This window comes from Medicago sativa, chromosome 4 (genome assembly GCF_051527215.1).
Source record: "Medicago sativa cultivar Bolivia chromosome 4, Bolivia_mono, whole genome shotgun sequence".
Classification (NCBI taxonomy): Eukaryota; Viridiplantae; Streptophyta; class Magnoliopsida; order Fabales; family Fabaceae; genus Medicago; species Medicago sativa.
Window position 1 is genome coordinate 71,223,437 of NC_140752.1, and position 15,674 is coordinate 71,239,110.

Genomic DNA, 15,674 nt, shown 5'->3' on the forward strand with positions numbered 1-15,674 from the left:
GGTATTTGAAAGGAACGACCAATCTTGGACTCCTTTATAGGAAATCCTTAGATTATAAGCTAATTGGATTCTGTGATGCTGATTATGCTGGTGATAGGATTGAAAGAAAGTCAACCAGTGGCAATTGTCAATTTCTGGGTGATAATCTTATATCCTGGGCTAGCAAAAGACAAACAACTATTGCTATGTCTACAGCAGAAGCAGAATACATTTCAGCTGCAAGTTGTTGTACACAACTACTTTGGATGAAACATCAGTTGGAAGATTATCAGATAACTGCTAACAGTATTCCCATTTATTGTGATAATACTGCTGCTATTTGTTTGTCTAAAAATCCAATTTTGCATTCAAGAGCGAAGCACATTGAAATCAAACACCATTTTATCAGAGATTATGTTCAAAAAGGGATTTTAGATATACAATTCATTGATACTGAAAATCAATGGGCTGATATATTTACTAAGCCTTTAACTGTTGAAAGATTTGATTTTATAAAGAAAAATTTGAACATGCACTTTGTATCTGATTAAATGCTTGCTTGCTCCTGAATAGGATTTTAGGTTCTGAAGTTAGTTCAGAAGCAGTAGTCCATCAGAAGCTCTTTATTGAGGTTCTGAGGAAAACTCGCTTCTGATGATGACGTCAGCATCTGAAGTCCAGAAGCTGGATTTATTGCTTCTAAATAGTTGAATTAGTGGAAACGTTGGAAGTTACCTTTTAAAAAGTAACTTCTGGCCCACTAACTTGGTAGTTACTCTGTGAACTTCTTACGTGGCCTGTATGTGTTGGTGTATAACTAAAAGGGCAATGATGATTTAAAAGCTTTGAAAGTACTTTTCACGCGCCCCCAATTTTGTCATTAATGTTATGTTTGTTTGTCTCTTTTGAATTGCAATCGTTTTACTTTTAACACTTTGTCAATTCACACACTACTCACTCACAACAAACACATTTGCTCTCAAACCTCTTGCGAAGTAAGCGCATTCTCTCAACCTTAGAACCCTAAAATCTTCATCTTCTTCAAATCTTCGTCAATCATCAAATGGCATCATCTAGCTCGCAACGAGAAGATTCAGTATCTACTTCACGAATGGTCCCTGAATATGACTACAGAGGAAGAAGCATGAAATTGGAAGAATGGGATTTGCAGGTTCAGATAGAGAATCCAGTGGACTTTGATTCTCTGAATTTTCATAGGTGTTCTATCAGAAGCTACTATGAAGAGCAAGGACTCATGGATTATTTCAAAATGTTGAATGGACCAACATATGAAGCTCTGGTTAGACACTTCTGGGTAAGAGCAAAATTTTACAACAAGGCGGCATCCTTAGCTGAGGAAAGTCAGATGGTGCTAATGTATCCTGAATTGGAAGGGAAAACAAGAGAGGAAATGGGTCTTGCGCCATTTATTGAAGATGAAATCAGGTCCAGCATCTGTGGTATTCCAATAAGAATTGCACAATGGCACATAGAGTATGTTCTCAAGGCTGCAGCCTCTGGATACTGCTCTGGAATTGATCTTTCAGATGCTGCTGAAAAACGCATTTGGAAAAAGCAAGCCAACTTGGTGATATACAATTCTGAGAAGGAGAAGAAATATGCTGAATTGAGCATGGAAACTAAGATGCTTCTGAAGATTCAGAATGAGAACCTGTTTCCAAGTGGTGACTGTGTGAAACCAAATCTAGCTCAGAAGGTCCTTCTCCAGCACTTCATCAAGAAGGAAAAGGTGAATGTGCCCAAATACATGTTCAAGTATTTGGTAGAGTGTTTAAAACAGAGTCAGCTACTGGATAAACCCTGGGTTCCTTATGGAAGACTCCTCTCAGAGATATTCTATCAAGGAGGTATCTTGGATAGTCTCAGTCAATCTCAAGGCTTCACAGATCAGCTACTTGACACAAAAACTGGAAAATTCATTAATGCTCATACTCTCTTGAATATGAAGCTAATCAGTGAAGTCACCAAACTTCAAACTGATTTAAGTGAATCTTTTGTTAAGTCTGATCTTATGAAGGACTTTCCACCCATCTGCAAGAAGGATCCCATTGAAGTGCAGATGTACTATATCAAGGAACATTTTGAGGCAACCAATGAGAGAATCAGATTGGAAGATATTCCAGAGGAAATGTATGGTGGTGCTCTGCCACGAGCCAGAGGCAGAAAGTCAAAAAGGAAGATGACTGCAGAGCAATATCTAGAGGTTGAACAACCTGCTAAAAAGGCAAAAGTTGCTTCTGACAAGCTCAAAATTGGTAGTTCATCAGTACCTTCTATTGAAGAAGCCATTGAAGACATGGATTCCAGGATGATCATGGGTGTTGGCATTTCCCTTGATCAACCTGCTATACCAAAGAGGAAGAGGAAGCCAGCCTTGAAGAGAACCAAGGATTTTCCTCATATCACCTTAACAGCTCTAGCTGCTTCTGATCTAGAGTTAAAAGAGTTACAAGAGAAGAAGGCAGCAGCTGAAAAAGTCTTGGAAATTGCTGCTGAGCTACAAGAGTCTGTAGTATCAGAAGCCAAGCAACTGTTGCAGATGTCCAGTGAGCCTGCTAAGGAGGATTCTGATCCTGAACCAGAAAAGGTAATTAATATATCATCAGATTCCGCATCCAAATCATTATCAGATTCTGATGATTCTGATGATGATATACCCTTAGCTCAACTGTTTCGAAAACCAGTAAAAAGCCAATCAACATCAACCAAAACCAACGATAAGCCCTCTCAGTCAACTACTTATGAACCAGTTGGTCACATAATTAATGAGAAGTTGGCTGAATTGGCTGAGCAGAGAGAAAGAGTCATTGATACTATTTTTCGCCTTCATCCTCAACCTCTTAACATTCAACCTCTCAACATGATTCCTCCAGAAAATGTTGAATCTACTTCAGAAAAGGCCTCTGAAACAACTCCAGAAGCAACTACTTCTGAAAACGTTGTTTCAGAAAACCCCCATCAACAAACACCTGAACCACATAAACCCACAACACCCCCACAATCACCAATAGCTACCACTGACCCCCAACTCAACACTCAAACATCATCTTCACCACAACAACCATCAACTGAAACTGAACTTCAACCTTTACCTGAACACTCCCCAGAACCAACTCCCATGGATGTTGACATCTCTCTAGTCAATGTTCAAGCCTCAACCTCCACCACACACATTGATTCTGACCAGCCCTCATCTTCTAACACACAAACACACTTTACCATTCCAGTTCCTAACCCTGTTCAAGATTTGGAAATCAGTGATTCTGATCTTGAAATCCTTGAACAACCACCCTCAAACATCCTGGAATCTGGATATATTAATTCTGAGCTTCTGACAATTCTGAGTCAGATGCATAATCTGGTGGATCAAAGAAGGACAATTGATCTCACAAGTGCATATGAAGACTCCTGGGCATCTCTTCAGAACCGGGCAGCTGGGCTTATTGAAGAAATCAAGGCTAAATGCATCAGAGTCAAGCAAGCATCAGTCAGAAGGCTAATGGAGCAAGTGAATCAGAGTCTTAGAGTAAGAAGTTCTACACTGCTCCTGGCAAACCAGCCTTTCTTCTTTGAAACGGATTATTTGACCAGAGAAGCAAGGTTGTGTAAGCTTCTGAAGAAACAGATGGCACAGCAGCAGCAAGAAGCTAGAGATAGGGAACAAGCTCTTCTTCAGAGGCAACAACAACTTGAAGAACTGTTGCAGAAGAAGATTGAAGAAATGGAAGAGATGAAGAAACAACAACAAACCAACCCTTAGTTGCACACCCTTGTGTTTTTCTTTTTGTTTGTTGTTTGTTTTAAAATTTCTTAGTCCTTGCTTCTGAAACCATCTTGTCTTATTTCTCTTGCTTCTGAATGCTTACTGATTCTGACTGTTTAGCTGCTTCTGACAATTAAATATACATGATTTTTGCTCTGATTTATTTAGTTCATTGCTTAGTATACTCTCTCACGTTTGAGTTTTTCTCATATCTTTTTGTCTTTTGTGCTTAAAATTTATTTCAATTTTTTTGATAATGACAAAAGGGGGAGTATATGTGACAAGTATTTAAAGGCTCTGAGCCCCATTAATGGCATTTGAAATTTTTGAAAAACTTCTATCTTTTTACCTTATTGGTATAAGCTATGAACGAACGAAGGAATATCAAAATTCAAGTAAAGTTAATTGAACCATTCTTCTTATCTATAAGTTAATGATTCAATTTTGCTTTTAAGCTCTGATAATATTATTGCGCGAAAAATGAATTTAATTAACCTGGATAGAACTTAGGGGGAGCTTACAAACCTCACCTTAAAGACTATCAGACTCAGGGGGAGTTTGAGCTTACAAACCTCAGATTCTGAGCTTACAAACCTCAGAACCCCAAAGTCAACTTGTTAATTAGATTAACAACAATTGATCAATTTTAAATACTTTTGTTTGTCATCATCAAAAAGGGGGAGATTGTTGGAACAAAATGTGTTTAACAATGAACCTTAAAGAGTTTTGATGATAACAAGGTATTAAAAATTGTAAATTGGACTAGCTAATATTTGTTCAAGTGTACAGGACCATAATTATAAAGTTACATCATCATTGGTTCTGAATGAGCAAATAAAGAGCTATGGAAACAACAAAAATTTGAAGCTTGGACGCTCCTGAAGGCAACTTGCTACTGAAGAGAAAAAGCGCTCCTGAAGTCAAGCTGCTCCTGAAAAAATAGCGCTCCTGAAGTAAGCTGCTCCTGAAGAATAGTGCTCCTGAAGACAAGAGGTCCAGAAGCCACATCATCAGAAGCTGCATCATCAGAAGCTGCAGAAGTCATCTCATCAGAAGCTGCATCATCAGAAGCTGCATCATCAGAAGCTGCCTCATCAGAAGCCATTTCACCAGAAGCTGAATATCAACTGGATTTGCAAAGAATCAAGAATTGAAGAATTATCAATGCAAAAGCTGTCTATTGGATTCGAAAACACAAACAAAGGATTAGTGGAGTTTGCAACGGTCATTTCAAAGGTGTTTGAAGGCGTTTGTTTGCAATTTGGACGAAAGCGTTGACATTGTACTTTGTACGAATTGTACAACGACGTTCTCCACTACTCTGTTTTGTGTCCGCGCTACAGGACAAGAAAACAGCTCCAGAATACGGTCTCGCCTGCTAGATGTTCCTTTGGATAAGGAATGGATTTCAAATTGGTTCTTCATAGGACAACAACCAAATCAGGCAAAAGATCATTGGTGAAAGATCAAGCTTCAACAACGACTCTTTGGTGTGCTGGCAATTTCACAACGTTTCTTTCACACCTCTATATAAAGGAGTGAAGACCTAGAGAATTGGTAATGCAAGAACGCTGAACGAAAGACTCACAAGATTTTCACAAGTACCAAACCTCTGCTGAAATTGTTCTGCATTCACTTAGAATTTCTGTGTCTCAAAGTCATATCTTAGAAATTCTTAAGTCCATTGAGTCTGTATCTGATTTGTATTGTGAGCACCTCTGATTGTATATCAAGTGTTCAACCTTAAACAATTTTCTGTGTAATTTTGTTTAGTTAGGAAGTCTCTTGCAGTTGTGCTTGAGCAGGAAGTCTCTTGATTGTGTTCTTGAGCAAAGGAAGTCTCTTGCTTGTGTGCTTGAGCAAAGGAAGTCTCTTGCTTGTGTGCTTGAGCATTTGTAATCAGATATTACTCATAGTGAAATCTCCTTGGAAGTGCAAGGGGGACTGGACTACTTCCGGATTGTGGAAGGAACCAGTATAATTGCTTTGTGTCGTTCTTCTTCTCTCTCTCTGTTCTATTCCGCTGCATTTAGATTCTGATTATCACTTCAGAAGCTGTCTCGCTTAGCTTCTGATCAGTGTGTTCAGTTTTTAGGAGAAACGAAGAATTTTTCTAAAACACAATTCAACCCCCCTTCTTGTGTTTTTCTCACCTTCAGTTGAAACTTAAGTGATAATGTAACCTTGTTGAAGCAACTAATATCTATGGTGTAAGTCTGTTAAGGCTAAGGGAATACATAGTTGTGCATATTGCAAAGAGGTGGAAGAAACTCATAAAAACTAATGGATAATCTCACAAAGTTGTGGGGACTGGACTAACTCACATTAGGGGAACCAAGATAACTTCTTTGTGTGAATTCTCTTAAACTCTACTCTCTATATTATGTTTTATTTATTCATATATTGCATAGTCATATATTCTGCTCTACTAATCATTTTAATCCAAAAAAGTCTTGAGAGTTTCATTTAAAGAATAGAGAAAATTTTAAAGAGTCACAATTCAACCCCCTTTTCTCGTGACATTTACATCTACTTCATATCTCACATTTACCCAAGCCAATACATAACCCGTAAACTCCTCTAAAGTGTTTGTTTTTTGTATAAACTTTGATCAGCTGTTTAGAATGTTTTCAATCTTATGGTAAAAGGGCATGTGCATGTTGATTGAGTGTTATCCCTATCAAATTTTGAAAGAATCAGTGAGCTTGAGGAAAAATGTTGTGTTTTGTTAGCATTTTTGTGAGGATTTCCTTTGACTTTTTTATTGAAGTTTTTAGAGCAGATGTATTTTCTGAGCATGAACATTAAGAAAAAAGTTCTCAGAAAACAGTCAAACCATTAATCTTGAATTTAAAATTGTTATCTAGAAGTAAGATTGTTTGCATCATACTTTCTTTATTGTCTGAATCCAATACTGATCTTTTAACTTTTTTTTTTTTGTTTATCCAAGGTTTAAAAAAAACTAGAATCAAAAGCAAAAATTCTCAGAAAACAGTCAAAACCATTAATCTTGAATTTTCCACAACACAAAGGATCTTTACTATAATTAATCTATCTTTACTATAATTAATCTTGGAGTCTAAAGTGCATTGTTGAGTGTGGGTATTGGATTTTAATTATCGGCAAATCTATTTTCTAGTGACCGTGTTTGCTTGTTTTTTGTTTCAATTGAGTGATTTTATTTCCATAGTTTGTTGCTATCGCTAGTGAGAAAGAAGATTCTCTTCAAATAAGTACGATAAATGGAGAAAATTATTCTTATTGGAGTTATGTAATGAAAATTTTTGTGAAAGTAAAGAAGATGTGGATATTTTGATGGAACTTTTGTTTAGTCCACAAATAAAAAAAGATGAAACAAAATATGCAAAGAAGTTGGAAGCATTGGGTGGTATTAATTTGAAGATCCTTACTTTGATCAATAATTTTGTTTCTCGGTCAATAGATATGCAACTAGCAAAATATGATATGGCTTAGGAGGGTTGGGGTCATTTGAATTTGTATGAGCAGTCTAATTTTGTGAAACGATATAATTTGTGGAATCAATTAATATTGGCTCTTACGAAATAAGCTGAATGAAAATTGCCAAAGTGTACTAACCAAAGAGAACAATAATAATACTAATGCATTGTAAGTTTGAGGGAAGATACGAGATAAAATGCATTAAGCCTTTTGTTATAATTAGGCTAAGGGACTAAGAGTAGTTTATATATTATCTTTATATTTCTTGTATCCATAACTCTCCTTTGTTAACACGTACGTAGATGCTAATGTCGTGGAAACAAAGGGTCGCTCATGGGAAGAAATTGAACGTGATGTATTACTCCTGCAACTTAGAATTGTTGTAACACGATACTTTGTTACTAATTTTCCTCTTGATGTTGTAACTAGTAGTATTTTTTTTATCTTATTATTAGAATATAAAAATATTCATTGTATTCTATTACTTATATACTCATTTATTAATTTTACTTTATAATTCCCTCAAAAAAAAATTTACTTTATAAATTCTTAAAGTCGTTAAAGTTTACAAGTTATTAAAGACACTATTAAATTTGTCTTGGAAGACACTTTTTTTTTTTTTTTGAGAGATAAGTTGGAAGACAAATATAAAGTTTGTAATGATGATATTTCAGGAGAATATAAGAATTTTTTTTAGAGGATATGGCACTGACATAAGTCGTCATTCTAACTTTTCTATTACTTTCTCATTGATGGTCTATCTTATGAAATCGTTTGAATGTACGATAGATTCACCATTGTAATCTTTCTCACCATATCATTTTCTTCCTTTGAATTCGCAAAACAAATCACAAGGTTATTACTTTGTTCAAGATCCTTATAAGTCCAATACTAAAAGTACATTTCAGAAATACATGAACCGTTTTATCGTAATTCTTTCTTCCTCCTATCATTTATAGAATTAACATACCATAACCGTTTACATTTGACTTATGAGAAGCTCCACTATATGTTGGTCTAAATACTTCAAGTACTATGTATCCTATTGTTCCTCTTGTGCCAAGTATAGACACAATACTATTCTTCTCTTGACATATTTTAGCTAGTCCAAAATCTTAGATTTTTTTGGCAAAAATCGTCGTCCAAAAGAATGTTTTGGAGTTTGATATCAAAATTATAATTCCCTTGACATCTTTTAGCTAGTCCAAAATCTTAGGTTTTTGGGCAAAAATCGTCATCCCAAAAGATTAGTATGGGGTTTTATATCCAAATGCACAATCTTTGAAATACATCCTTAATGCAACTTTTGCGGATGAAATTTATTGCACTCTTCCTCCATGGCAGTCATGTTCAACTTTGGGAAAGAATCCAGCTGGGGCTTATCGTGTATGTTTTGGTACACAAAATCCTTTGACATAGAATTCTCCAACATCTTGAATCTGCACCAACACCAAATTAGACTCTTCGTTCGTTAATTTCTTCCCCACAGGAAACATAAGAAAATTAAAAAAGAACATCACATAAAAAGAAAAAGTTACAAGGTAGTGACCTTATGAAAAAAAAATTATGTATTTATAAACAGCGACTACTTCAAATTAACTTTTAACAAGGTCATAGCACAAATTTTGGAATATCTCGAACTTTAAAAGAAAATTATATATGAATTTGAGGCCATTCAACTATACAAAAGAAGAGGAAAAAAAGCTAATATTGGAGCAAGAAAATCTAAATGGAAGGAAGTGAAAGTGAGGGTGAGAGAGAAGGAGTACCAGTGGGATTGTTGGCGAGATTGCGTCAACTTCTTGCACACTCTTCTTCACTGTTTTCTATCTCTAGAACAGTTATATCTCTCATTTGTTTTCCACACTCTCTTTTGTTCATCAAGTAGCAGTATATAAAGAGAGAGAAAAGAAGACCTAATGATTAATGGGTACAAGGCTAGTGTTGTGTCAATTATTTCTTCCTCTTTTAGGTTTAATAATTGCTCTGCTTTGAAAAATTTCTTCCACAATTTCAGCTAGTGCTACTTTACACATGTTGATGAGTTGGATTTTTGGAATGTGGTTAGTGTGAGTTGTATCATTATGCTTGTAAGAGTAAATATGGATCTCAAGAACAATTGGATGTGATGGTAAGATCTTTTAGAATATAGCAATGTTAGATATTTTGAGAGAGAACTTTTTCATTTATTACCGTCCTATCTGACTAGAGAGAATGGTACATGCAGCTGCGCACAAAGCATACTCGATTAAAAAAACAGTAATTGTGGAGAGAACGTTAAAGGGAAAATTTGATTACTTTTCATACAAATGGAGGAAGAGCTATTCACGTCAAGAATTCCATGGTTGGAGTTGGGTACTGATTACTTTGTGAGGTAGGTATTGATTTACTTTCTGAGTTGGGAATTGATTTTCTCATAAGGTATTTCATTATTATGAGTTGGGTATTGATTTTCGAGCGCTGCTATACAACACGACAAACTCTACACACGAAAAGCCGCATGACATGTTGAATTGCATCCAAGTTGCTTAAATAATGGATTTCTTTTTGGTTATTGATGCTTTTGTATACTGTAGTAATAACTGACATACATAACCACGTCCAATATTTAATTATATACAAAAGCAGTAGTATGTATTAAAAAATAATGTCACCAAAGCAATTGTGAGGTAAGACACATATATAGACCACCGAATGGGATGTTTGTATGATTTTTCATAGGAAATATAAAGCATAGGCAAGATTTGTCATTTTCTGCTGAATCCAAATTTAAAAAAAAATAGTAAATGGTAGTTAAAAACTTGTTCGTGCAAATTACACGACAAAAATTGTCGTGTATTTCAGCATTTTCCTTGATTTTCTTAGGAGGTTCGCTACTTCCATTTTTTGTTTAAGCGTTGAGTAGTATTCTGAATGATCCATTTCTAGATACGAGTTTCATTGTTGTTGTCGGAATTAGAAATAGTGCCTTAAAAAGGAAATCACCACCGAAGAGACAATAGGTTGAGTTACGACCAAGTTACTCTCTTTAAACCGCATCGCCTCCAGGATAAAACAACCCAATTCAAACCGTGCGATTACGTACTACCATAGGTAATTGTTTGAGAAATAACACCCTCAATATGGTATAAAACCACTCTGATATGGTACGAAGACCACTCGAAACCGAAAAGAAGAAAGACTCGTCAAAACAAGTCGAAAAAGGAGAGAGAAGGAGGCGAGCTTTCCTTTTATGGGGAGTAATAGGAAGGATATAAGTGAGAGGCTTATATTTGTGTTTAATTTAATCCACAAATTATTTTGCTTGTATGTCACTATAAATTCTTCATATATTTTGTAGAACAATACATATAGAAATACATGGCGTAACAAAGTGAGTTTTAATTTTATCTTTCTTCTTTAGACAGTAATCTTTATTTTGAGCACTCACTAAATGTTGTTACATAAGAGATATTTTCTTGTTCAACCTTAATGAGTGTTGTATTTCATATCATTATTAGAAGTCAAAATTCTGATGCGGCACCAACAATTGGTATCAGAGCACTCACTAAATGTTGCTGCCACAATAGAATTTTGACTTATAATAATGTTATGAAATACAACACTCACTAAAGTTGAACAAGAAAATATCTTTTATGTAGCTTGAATAATAACTTGTATGAATAAAGATGTCTAAAGAAGAAAGATAAAATGAAAACTCACTTTGTTACGCTCTATGTATTTCTATTGTTATTGGTCTACAAAATATATGAAGAATTTATAGTGACATAGAAGCAAAATAATCTGCGGATTAATTTTTTTTTTTTGGTAGTGTATCTGTGGATTAAATTAACCACAAATATAAGCCTCTCACTTATATCCTTCCTATTACTCATCTATAATTTACCAGAGTAAACTTTCTTTTGCATTTGACTTATTACATTCCATATTTAGCATTACCAAATATTATTCCCACACACCTTGTGTTGGTGACAAAATTGAATTTTATAGGCATTTTTAGCATTCATGTGGTAATAAAAATAAAACGTTTAATATCTCTCAATTTGGTATCTATTATTCATGATAATATAATGTAATTAATTGATGATCCCTATTTGTTTAAATAGAGAAAAGACAACAATCATTGAAAATTCACACAACATAGAGTAGTTGATGTTCGTAACTCGATCACGATCTCCCACTTAAAAATTTCGACAATTTTAGTAGTTAGGATTTATGGACAATTCATGATCGTTTAGTGGTTACAATTCATATGTAGCACCTCTTAATTAATTCATTAAATCAATTGTTAAAACTTTTTAGTACAACTCTAATTTAATTAATTGGCGATCCTCTAAAGCAAAAGCCTCCTAATGCCCCCAATCCTACTAATTTTATTTTTTTTTGAAGAATCTTACTAATATTTTAATTTTTTTTGACAAAACTAATATTTTAATTGTGAGTACAGAAACAGCACCTTTACTTTTTTGAAGGGTTATTTCTTTCCTTATAAAACTGGCCTAGTACTACTACCTTGGATCATTCTGCCATCTAGCTTGTGGTATCATCCCTTACAATGAGAAAAAAAAAGACCCACTAAATATATATGTAGATGACAAATTGAAAGCAAAACGCAGTCTGTCAGACAAACCTTCATTCTAGAGAGATTAGAATCAAGATATAACATAAGTGAATTCTTTAAGACACCAACAATTGCCAAAAAATAATACATTAGTAAAAGATAATAAGCAGCATCAAGTCAAAAATGCAAACAATAAATTCATAATGGATGAGGTTTATTGATATATCGATTTTGTTGGTTTGCCAGAAATTCATGTTAATGATCTTGATGTAGTATATTTTATCTTATATACCCATTTCTGTAAACCCATTTATTCGACTTTCTTTATAAATTCTTAACTTCAATATAGTATACAAGTTATTAAGTAGACACCATTAAATTTTTGAATTGCTGAATATAAATATGATCTTCAAAGTCAATTAGTCATTAGTAGCTAAAAATTTACAACTGCAAATATATACATGAACATGTTTTGAAGTTCAACCAAAGGATATGCAAAATTGTACTCAAATATCAATAATATAATATTAAATTACAATCACATTTTAACTTCTATCTTTGTTCAATTTGTATCAAACAAATTGTTGTAAGACACATGAGAATATAAGAAAGGCTTTGGAGGATATGGCACCAACAGTTGTTCTTGTAGCCTAGGTTTCCACCACGAAGAGTTGTTAAATCTTGGTGGATTAGAAGAAATTACGCGGAAAATACTCGAGGACGGTGCAATCAACACATTATTTCAGATTACACCTTACCGTTTGTTCGTATTCCAGGTCTTTGCAGTTGATTCTACGACTAGTTTGATTGGAGTTGTCCAAAGATGGTGATAGAATTGTTTCGGTGGCCAAATTCTAAAACAATCCTAAGACCGATAAGTTTACCGATCTCTTCTATATTTGTTCTCATTAATTGTAATTTTATGTTGTTTCTGAATATGAGATAATTCCATGACTAATTATACAACAAGAAGTACTTGAACATATTTTTTTTTTTTTTGGTAAAAAGTACTTGAACATATGTAGCGGAACATATTTAGGGTTTCTTCTAAATACTTAGCACCAAAGTTCAACAAGAAGTATTTAGTTGTTTCTTCTAAATATGATTAACAAGAAGTATTTAGCGGAACGTATTTAGTTACGTTCAACACGAAGTATTTAGCAGAACATATGTTCCGTATTTTCTGCTAAATTCCTCTGCAATGTATCCCCTTGTTCCTTTTATTAATTTATTGCACTCTTCTTCCATGACAATCACATTCAACTTTGGGACAGAATCCAGCTTATCGTGTATGTTGTGGTGCACGTCTTCCTTCGGCATAGAATTCACCAACATCTTGAACCTGCACCAACACCAACTTAGATTCTTCATTTGTTAATTTCTTCTCCACAGAAATAAAAATGAAAAAAAGAACATAAGTTACAATGAACCTTGTGAAAAAATATTATGCATTTATGAACAGCATATAAAGTGGCTATTTCAAATTAATTAATAAGGTTACTACACAAATTTTGGAAATCTCAAACTTTAAAAAAAGAAAACTAGGAGTATTGCATTTGAAAAAATATTACCATATTCTTTGCATGGATTGTTTTGTCAATAAAAACATGGATTTGAGGCCATTCAATTATACAAAAGAAGGGGGAAAAAAAGCTAAATATTGGAGCAAGAAAATCTAAATGGAAGGAAGTGAAAGTTAGACGTGAGAGAGTACATGTAAGATTGTGTCAACTTCTTGAACACTTTTCTTCACTATTTTCTATCTCCAGAACAATTATATATGTCTCATTTGTTTTCCACACCCTCATATGCTCGTCAAGTAGCAGTATATATAAAGATATAGAAAATAAGACCTGTTGATTAATAAGTTTCATGCAAGCTACCATTGTGTCATTTTCTTCTTCCTCTTTTGTGTTTAATAATTGCTCTAATAAAAAAAAAAAATGTCTTCCCTAATTTCAGCTAATACGACTTTACACATGTGTGATGGGTTGGATTCTTTGAAGGTTGTGATTGTGAGTGTATTATTATTGTTTGAAAGAGTAAATATGGAGAGACAAGGATAAAGAAAAGTTTGAGCACTTTTCACATAAATGGAAGAATTCGTTCACCGCAAGAGTTCCATGATTAGAGTTAGGTATTGATTTTTTCTTGAGGTGAGTATTGATTTTCTTAGGAGGTACCTTCCTTTTTTTGTTTTTATTTTTGAGTCCGATATTGTGAATGATTATCTTCTTAGGAGGTACCTTCCTTATTTTCTTTCTTTCTTTTCATCTTGTTGTTGTATGCTTTGTTTTGTTGTGTTCATATAATAAGAAAAAAGTTTTTTTTTTTTATTTTAAAAAGACCAAAAAGAACATATATTACAAACAAAAATAAGTTATTTCGGCCTAAAGAGTACTAGAAACAACTTATTTAAAAGAGTATAGTTACATATAAAAAACGAACCAACCAAAGAAAAAACAAACTAAGTTACAACAGTTAAGCTGAGAATAAGAATTTTCGCAATAGAGATACTAGAGTAATCCAGCAACCCCTCCTAATTCCCCAATCCTACTAATGTTTTAGTTGTAAGTGCAAAAACAAAACCTTTATTTGTTCTCGTTCTTTTATTATGATAAGACCTATTCATTAGTGGGTACGATGCATCTTATTGTCGGGTCAATTTCTTCTTCCTCTATCGTGTTGAATAATGGCTCTATGTAAAAAGTTGCTTCCCCAATTTTTGCAATATGGAACGTGATTTTTTGAGGTACATAGACAAAATGATAATAAACCACTTGGAGGTATTCTTACATGGACACAAGACCAAATCAATAATATTTGGACACACACATAAAAAGATTCTCCTCAAAATATTCAATCATCTTTTTTATCAATTTCCTACTTATTAGAATTTCTCAACCACTTGACAACTCATAAATACATATGGTGGAGGATCTAAGGTTTTAACTCTGGTCACCGGTCACGACATTCAATCTAATTATTTTGACATTTTTATTTGTTGGGTCAAGATTTGTAGACGTTGTACGAACCTCTTTACACATGCATGCTAGTAGGATTCTTCGAAGTTTGTCACTCTGAAGTGTATTATTATTGTTTGAAACTTGGGGTAGTGGAGCATCAGTTTCTTCTCCTTTTGTCATCATATAAATATAAATATGTTAAATGATTTTTTTAAACCGTAAGTTAAATGAATTGATTTTGATTATAACTAAGTTCAATATATATAATAAGAGCAATGATATTTGAACAACCATTTGCTTACAACTTTATATGACAAGCTTCTTTTTCTCTCGTTTTATTGGTCAAAAACAATGGAGAGAAAAAAAGGAAGAGAGAGGGTAAAAATATAATGTGAGTATGAGAGAAAAAGTTGTCTAAAAGTTGTCAAAAAATGTTCTACAAATATCATTTCTCATATAATAATTCATGTTTGAATACGTTCATATCAAACTGATTGAGAGTGTCATTAAGTGTTTTGGTGGTTTGATAAGGATCGCAATGATTAGAGCAACAAAAAAAGTCACGACTTCAACTCCCCATCTGCTAACATGATTAACAGCTAACATTGGTCACTAAAAATAAAAATATACAAGTGACTTGAACAAAAAAATTGAAGGTAAAAATTAATTGTAGAATCAAGTTTCAAATATTTGTAGAATTGAGGAAAATAATATTATAATTGATACATTTTTAATTTTAAGAGCACTTTACACCAACATTGAAATAATTTGAAGAATTTATTGAAGTCTTTGAAATTCTCCCAAATCTTCATCTAATATATTTGTTTAATGCCCCGATAATAAAAGAGTTTTATCAGTGACGGATCCATGAATTTTGGAAAGTGGGGGCACCACATATATATAAATTTGAAACATTAAATAAATA

The 15,674-nt window shown here is 33.7% G+C and overlaps 2 long non-coding RNA genes across 2 annotated transcripts; both read right to left on the bottom strand.

The window, feature by feature from the left end:
• Nucleotides 1-8,078: 8,078 nt before the first annotated feature.
• On the bottom strand, nt 8,079-9,125 carry LOC146931462 (uncharacterized). Its single transcript, XR_015006739.1, has 2 exons — nt 8,992-9,125; nt 8,079-8,661 (listed from the first exon to the last, which is right to left on the bottom strand). It is a non-coding gene; the product is annotated as an uncharacterized LOC146931462 (long non-coding RNA).
• Nucleotides 9,126-12,186: 3,061 nt separating this feature from the next.
• Nucleotides 12,187-14,247, bottom strand: LOC146931463 (uncharacterized). The gene is made up of 2 exons (XR_015006740.1): nt 13,355-14,247; nt 12,187-13,125 (listed from the first exon to the last, which is right to left on the bottom strand). It is a non-coding gene; the product is annotated as an uncharacterized LOC146931463 (long non-coding RNA).
• Between the last annotated feature and the right edge of the window lie 1,427 nt (nt 14,248-15,674).